This window comes from Triticum aestivum, chromosome 2D, assembly GCF_018294505.1.
Source record: "Triticum aestivum cultivar Chinese Spring chromosome 2D, IWGSC CS RefSeq v2.1, whole genome shotgun sequence".
In the NCBI taxonomy this organism is placed as follows: Eukaryota; Viridiplantae; Streptophyta; class Magnoliopsida; order Poales; family Poaceae; genus Triticum; species Triticum aestivum.
Genome location: NC_057799.1, coordinates 381765245 through 381773335, shown reverse-complemented (window position 1 = coordinate 381773335; position 8091 = coordinate 381765245).

Sequence of the window (8091 nt, the reverse complement as noted above, 5' to 3'; positions counted from 1 at the left end):
AACGGCGGCGGCGGCGAGGCGAGATGCGGGCGGCGGCGGGGCTCCTCCGGCGGCGGCGGTGAGGAAAAAGGAGAGGGGGGGTATATAAAGGGGGGGGTCCGAAGGTGGCTTGGGGAAGGGGGTGGCGAGGGGAGGCGTGCGGCGGCCGGACTCGGCAAGGCAGCGGCGGCGCTCCCGTGCGGGAAGAGGAGAGGCGCGAGGCGGGCCGTCGGCTGGGCCTTTGGCCCAGTCGGCGCGCGGGCGTTTTTTTTTAAAATAAGTTCCGCGGAAAATAATACGTAGAAAAATAAATAAAAATCAGAAAAATATGAAATAGATTTTCCCCGTCTAGTTAGAAAATCTAGAATAGGGTGAACATTTTTTTGAAAACAAAATAAATATTTTGAAAACATGCAATATTTTTAATGCAATAAAAATTGCAAATAAAATCCAAATAAATGCCAATAAATGATTTTAACATTTTTCCTCCAGTATTTCAATTGTTTTGGAGAAGTCATATTTTCTCCTCTCGTTTATTTTTAAAATTGAAATATTTTTCCGGAGAGAAAATAATTAAAATAAAATCCTCGTCTTATTATTTGATGAAAATCAAATATGAAAATTCGAGAAAATCCCCAACTCTCTCCGAGGGTCCTTGAGTTGCTTAGGATTTATCGAGGATTTGTCAAAATGCAATAAAACATGATATGCAATGATGATCTATGTATAACATACCAAATTGAAAATTTGGGATGTTACAAACCTACCCCCCTTAAGATGAATCTCGCCCTCGAGATTCGGGTTGGCTAGAAAACAGGTGGGAGTGGTTTTTCCGTAGATCTTCCTCTCGCTCCCAGGTGGCTTCATCCTCTGTGTGGTGACTCCACTGAACTTTGCAAAACTTGATAACCTTGCTGCGGGTAACTCGGCTGGCATACTCGAGAATCTTAACTGGTTTCTCCTCATAAGTCAAATCACTTTCCAACTTAATCGCTTCCAGTGGCACAGTATCTCTCAGCGGTATCTCAGCCATTTCTGCGTGGCACTTCTTCAACTGAGAAACATGAAATACATCATGTACTCCAGACAATCCTTCGGGCAATTCCAACTTGTAGGCAACTTCTCCCATACGTTCCAACACTCTGTATGGTCCGATAAAACGGGGCGCTAACTTTCCCTTAACTCCCAAGCGCTTTACTCCTCGAAGGGGTGATACTCGAAGATACACTCTGTCTCCGACTTCGTGAACTGTCTCCTTTCATTTAGAATCAGCATAACTCTTCTGCCTGGACTGGGCTACTTTGAGCCTATCGCGAATCAACCTTACTTTCTGTTCAGACTCCTTAATCAAATCTAGTCCAAACAACTGACGATCTCCAACTTCGTCCCACAACAACGGTGTTATACACCTCCTTCCGTACAAAGCTTCGAAAGGGGCCATCCTCAAACTGGTTTGATAATTGTTGTTATACGAAAACTCCGCATATGGCAAATTGTCGTCCCAACTAGATCCATAATCTAGTGCACATGCTCTCAACATGTCCTCCAAACTCTGGTTGACTCTTTCGGTCTGTCCATCTGTCTGTGGGTGAAAAGCTGTAGTAAATTCCAGCCTGGTTCCCAATGTTTCATGTAACTGCTTCCAAAACTTCGAGGTAAATTGGGTTCCTCTGTCTGATACAATGGTCCTCGGAACTCCATGCAAACATACTATCCTCGTCATATATATCTTTGCCAACTTAGCACTGGTGTAAGTGGTCTTCACTGGAATGAAATGAGCCACTTTCGTCAAACGGTCGACTACAACCCATATCGAGTCATAGCCTGAACGAGTCCTGGGTAATCCTGTGATAAAATCCATGCCTATTTTATCCCACTTCCATTCGGGTATTGGCAATGGCTGTAGCAATCCTGCTGGCTTCTGATGCTCTGCCTTCACTCTCTGACATACATCACAAACTGCTACATACTCCGCAATATCCTTCTTCATTCCGGTCCACCAGAAAATATTCTTCAAATCCAAATACATCTTGGTATTCCCTGGGTGAATCGAATATGGTGAATCATGGGCTTCTGCAAAATCAACTTCCTGATCTCCGGATCATTTGGCACATATACGCGGTCTTCGAACCATAAGGTATCGTGCTCATCCTCACGAAATCCCTTGGCTTTTCCTTTGCTCATCTTCTCCTTTATCTCTTCAATCTCCTTGTCTGTCTTCTGAGCTTCTCTGATCCTTTCCATCAAAGTAGGCTGAATCTCCAATGTCGCTAAATAGCCTCTTGGGACTATCTCCAAACATAGCTCGCGAAGGTCCTCGGCTAACTCCTGAGGTAACTCTCCTGTCATGAGGGTGTTGACATGACTCTTGCGGCTCAACGCGTCTGCTACTACGTTAGCCTTTCCAGGGTGATAATGCAATCTCATATCATAATCTTTAATGAGCTCCAACCATCTCCTCTGTCTGAGGTTTAACTCCTTCTGCGTGAAGATGTATTTCAAACTCTTGTGATCCGTGTACACCTCACAATGGTTTCCAATGAGAAAATGTCTCCATGTTTTCAATGCATGCACCACAGCTGCTAATTCCAAATCATGCGTAGCATAATTCTTCTCATGGGGTTTAAGTTGTCGTGAAGCATACGACACAACTCTTCCATCCTGCATAAGCACTGCTCCAAGTCCTCGACGAGAAGCGTCGCAATAAACTTCATAATCCTTGCGTTGATCTGGCAGAATCAACACTGGTGAGGTAACCAATCGTTTCTTCAACTCTTGGAACCTAGCTTCACATTCCTCAGTCCAATTGAATTTAGTGTCCTTCTTCAATAGCTCAGTCATGGGCTTAGCAATCTTTGAGAAATTCTCGATGAATCTCCGGTAGTATCCTGCAAGTCCAAGAAAACTTCGGATATCTCCAACTGTCGTGGGTGATTCCCAACTTGTCACGGTGTCAACCTTGGCAGGGTCTACTGCTATTCCTTCTCCAGAAATAACATGTCCAAGGAATCCAACTTCCTTCAACCAAAACTCACATTTGCTGAACTTGGCATATAACTGATGTTCTCTGAGCTTCTCAAGTACCAATCGTAAATGCTCCTCATGCTCTTCTTCATCCTTGGAAAAGATTAAAATATCATCAATGAACACCACGACGAACTTATCCAAAAACTCCATAAACACTTTGTTCATCAGGTTCATGAAATAGGCAGGTGCGTTAGTCAGTCCAAATGACATAACGGTATACTCATACAATCCATATCTGGTGGTAAATGCCGTCTTGGGTATATCTTGCTCTCGAATCTTTAACTAATGGTATCCTGATCATAGATCGATCTTGGAAAATACTTTAGCTCCTTGCAAGCGGTCAAACAAATCATTGATCATCGGCAGTGGGTACTTTTTTTGATGGTCACTTCATTCAATCCTCGGTAATCAACAACCATCCTTAGTGATCCATCTTTCTTCTCCACTAGAAGTACTGGTGATCCCCAAGGTGACGAACTTGGGCGAATATAGCCTTTATCCAGTAACTCCTTGATCTGCTTCTTTATTTCCTCCAAATCCTTTGCGGGCATCCTGTACGGTCTCTTAGATATTGGCCCTGTGCCTGGCAAAAGTTCAATAAAAAACTCAATGTCTCTATCTGGTGGCATGCCTGGCAACTCTTCTGGAAATACATCCGGATAATCCTTCACCACTGGTACTTCCTCCTGTACAACTCCTGATAAGGAATTCACTTGAGTCCTCTTCGGCATATGCCGGGATACATACTTGATCCTTTTTCCTTCCGGGGTGGTAAGCAAAATCGTCTTGCTGGCACAATCGATGTTTCCTCCATACAACGATAGCCAATCCATTCCCAAAATCACATCCAAACCTTGCGATTCCAAAACAATGAGGTCTGAGGGGAAAACATGCCTACCAATGGCCAACGGTATCTGAAAACATCCTTGGGTGGCCATGTACTCTGCTCCTGGCGAGGTTACTAACATGGGGCTTTTGAGAACTTGGGTGGACATCTTAAACTTGTTTACGAATCCCCTTGATATGTATGAATGCGATGCACCAGTATCGAAAAGAACGGTTGCAGTAAATGACTTAACCAAAAACTTACCTATTACTGCATCAGGCTGAGCTTCAACCTCCTCCACGCTCACGTGGTTCACATGTCCTTTGTTGAACGGGTTCGGCTTCTTCCCAGAGCTTCCATTGCCATTTCCATTTTGGGCTTCGGGACAATCAGTAGCATAATGTCCCGTCTTCTGGCACTTGAAACAAGTAATGTGACTTAGATCTCTCTTGGTTGGGGTAGATGGGTTGGTGCGGTTCTGTCCGTTTCCTCCTCCATTCCCATTACCATTCTTGGAGCCATTATGGTTATGCATACTACCTCCTCCATGGGTATGCTGAAACTGTCCTCCCGGCTTCGGGGTAAATCGTGGCTTCTGCTGGGCTCCAGAATTGTTCTTCCCTTGTCCATACTTCCTCTTACGGTTTTCAATCTGCTGTTGCTTCCCTTCAATCATGAGAGCTCTATCTACCAGCTCCTGGTAGTTGTTGAAAGTTGCTATCATCAACTGCATACTCAGCTCATCATTCAATCCTTCCAGAAACTTCTCCTGCTTGGCAGCATCTGTAGCAACGTCATCCGGTGCATAACGTGCTAACTTACTGAAATCCTCCACATACTGGCCTACGGTGCGTCCTCCTTGGCGTAGGTTACCAAACTCACGCTGCTTCATAGCCATAGCTCCTGCTGAAACATGAGCTGTACGGAAAGTTGCTGAAACTGGTCCCATGTGACAGTGTCAATAGGATGCGTGGCTGTGTAATTCTCCCACCATGATGCTGCGGGTCCATCAAGCTGATGTGCGGCAAAACGCACTCTTTCCGCATCTGTGCATCCTGCAGTGGTCAAATCCCTTCCAACTTTGCGGAGCCAATCATCTGCTATAATCGGCTCGGTGCTACTGGAAAACACCGGCGGGTTTAGCCTTAAGAAACGGGCTAAGTGATCAACAGGTGGTGGTGGCGGTGGGTTGTTGTTGTTGTTGTTGCCTTGGTTCTGCACTAACACTTGCATAAGGGCATTCTGTTGCTGAATCAACTGGGTGATCTCTGGCGGAAAAACAAATCCGGTGTCGCGTCTCGGAGGCATCTGATAGGTTTAGAAAAGATGAGAGTTAAGAATAGAATGAGGTCTAGAGGGAAAACACTACCCATATGCTCATGAGACAAATTCAATCAATATCACTCAATCAATCCAAACAAGGCAAAACAATCGATCTAACTAGCGTTACAAAGTGCTTGAACTATACTATTAAATGGGGGAAAACTACTACTGATATGGTGGTCTACTAAAAATTCTGATCCGTTGAAGACTCCATGATGTCTGCTCCAGCTTCATCAATCCATTCGTCTTCACTTGGTTCCGAGTCGGTGTCGTCGATGATGATGTAGTTGTCCGGACAAGTGCATTCGTCGACTTCTGCTTTTGGCACTGGATTTCCCACGAATGATCCAATCTTATTCTCCAGGTCGTCAATCTTCCCTACTAGTGCGTTGATTTCCTCCAAGTAATCTTCGCGTGTAGTCTTGAGTTCTTCTTGGAGTTCCTTGATCTTCGTGAATGCCTTCTTCAGTTCTTCCTTGTCCGTGCTCATCTGGTTCTCCTGGCGTCGAATATGTTGGTTCTGCTCCTGGATGAAAGCTGCAATTGATCCATCCTTCTTGGTCTTGATCATCTCCCATTGCGCGTCTCGATGTCCACAGATTTGGTAAATTGTATCCTTAAGCTCCTGGTGATAGACTTCTCCAATGCGTCCCATGGCGATGTGTGCGGCCATGCTCTTCCCTAAACTCCAAGTTGGTGCTTCGAAAACCAATCTTATGGCACTAAACATCCTTCCTGGAATGATAACTTGAATCTTCCAGCTCTCCTCTTCAGGTAATGTGGCGTTGTAGGTTCCGGTGACGCTTGGTATTCCTATGTTCAAGTACTTGGTGACTTCCTTCAAGTGTCGACCAAACGGCGTGTCTTCATCTGGTTGCATGAACTTGCTCCTTGCATTCGCCATTCCTAAAAGAGTAGAAAGTGGAGAGGGGTCAGAAATGAGAAGAGAGAAGCTTTCTAGGGCTTAAGCTTAGTGGTTGTGTCCTATAGTCAACGTGTGCTCTGATACCAACTTTGTAGCGACCAGACCTCAAATGGCATGTGCTGCTGTGCACCAGTGTCATCCCTGGATCAGTAATGCTGACACGCACAGTACAAGTGGAGGATTTATAACAGAGTAGCAATCACACACTTATTACATCGAATATCTCCGAAGAGATTAGGAATGAAAAACATGGCTTAAGGCCATCAAACAACGATAACAGCGGAAGACTTGGAAGATAAGTGAGTCCATCAACACCAGCGGCATCACTGAGTATAAGACCACGACCTAAGGCATCTTACTCGTCGTCTGAAAAGTCTGCAACATGAAACGTTGCAGCCCGAAAACGGGTCAGCACATAGGATATGCTGGCAAAGTAACACATAGAGAGCAATGAACAATAATAATGCTATACTACATGCATATATGGCTGGTGGAAAGCTCTATGGTTACAGTTTTGCGAAAAGCCAATTTTATCCTACTGCAAAGGAATAAATTTTATTTAACTATCATGGTGGTTGTGAAACATTGAGAAGGTACCTCCAACTCAATCCCAATTAAGTGTCATCATTAACCCAACAAAATTAATTATAAGTATCACGGTGATGAGATTCAAATGATAATCCAGGTACTAGATACTCAAGTTGTCCATAACCGGGGACACGGCTAATCATGATCAGTTTGTACACTCTGCAGAGGTTTGCGCACTTTTCCCCACAAGACTCGATCGCCTCCGCTTGATTCTCGCACTACATGATGTTTGAGAAACGGATGACCGAGACACAGTCTTTCAGAAACACTCACTCTCTACTCTGGATGGACCGGTACACCTACTTTCCCCTACATCTGCTAGTCCACCTCTTCAAGAGATCCTGTAACCTACTCAGCTATTCTAGAGCCCATAATAGCTTGTGGCTGCACACGGAAGTTTCCAGCATGAATAATCTTATGATCCCTTTGAGCCTGGGTGGCGGACCTTATACATACAGACAACACTGGGTTCTCCAGGTGCCTCAATCCACCCAGATGTGAGTTTTAGTTGCCACCTTAAGTTGAACCATTATTAACAATCTCACATCTGTCATGAATATCTCTCAAACCCAATCCACGTCTACGAGCATAGCATGGCAATAATAAAAGCAACGTAGAAGTAACTCCCAAGGGTTTGATAAGAAAACAGGTAATAGGTACTACCTCAACTACTTCCCAATACCCATAGTTTAATTAGATCCTAATCATGCAAGTGTTTGAGGAAAACAGATCTAATGCAGTAAAACTGGGTATGAACGGGGTATGATCAAAGTGTTACTTGCCTTGCTGATGATCCGCAAAAGCTAACGAGTCGAAGTAACAAGCGGCACACTCCGGGTACTCTATCGCAAACAAACAAGCATACAATCAGTACTCATCTAATGCACAAGTAAAACTCGAATGAAAGATCCAACCAGAAAGTTCAACTTAAGAACTCCGGTTTGCAAAAAGAATCAACTCGAAAGAAGCAACGAAAGTCAAACGACGAAAGAAAGAAACTTCGTTTGCTAATCTGGATCTAGGTCAAATTTTACTGTAGCAAAAGCTTGTTTGAGTAGGTTAAACGGAAAGAATTTCGAGACGAAACTCTAGGCGCTTGAATCTCCTGATTCCGATAAACGAGCGAGAAGTTAAACAGATTCGAAGATTCGATCAGAAATCGAATCTGAGAAAATAACGAGAAAATCCGACGAAAAAGAAAAACGGACGAACGGTTAAAGAACGGACGTTCGTTAACAGAGAAAAACCGACGAACGCGTTCGTTAAAACGAACGGTTCAGTAAACGCTCGTAAAATAATAAAACCGAAAAAAACCGATCTAGGGTTTTTTTTTAAACAAAGGTTTTTTTTTACAGAAAACCGGCAACGACGGAAACGGGCGGCGGCAGTACCTCGACGGCGGGCTCCGGCAAGGGGCTCCGGC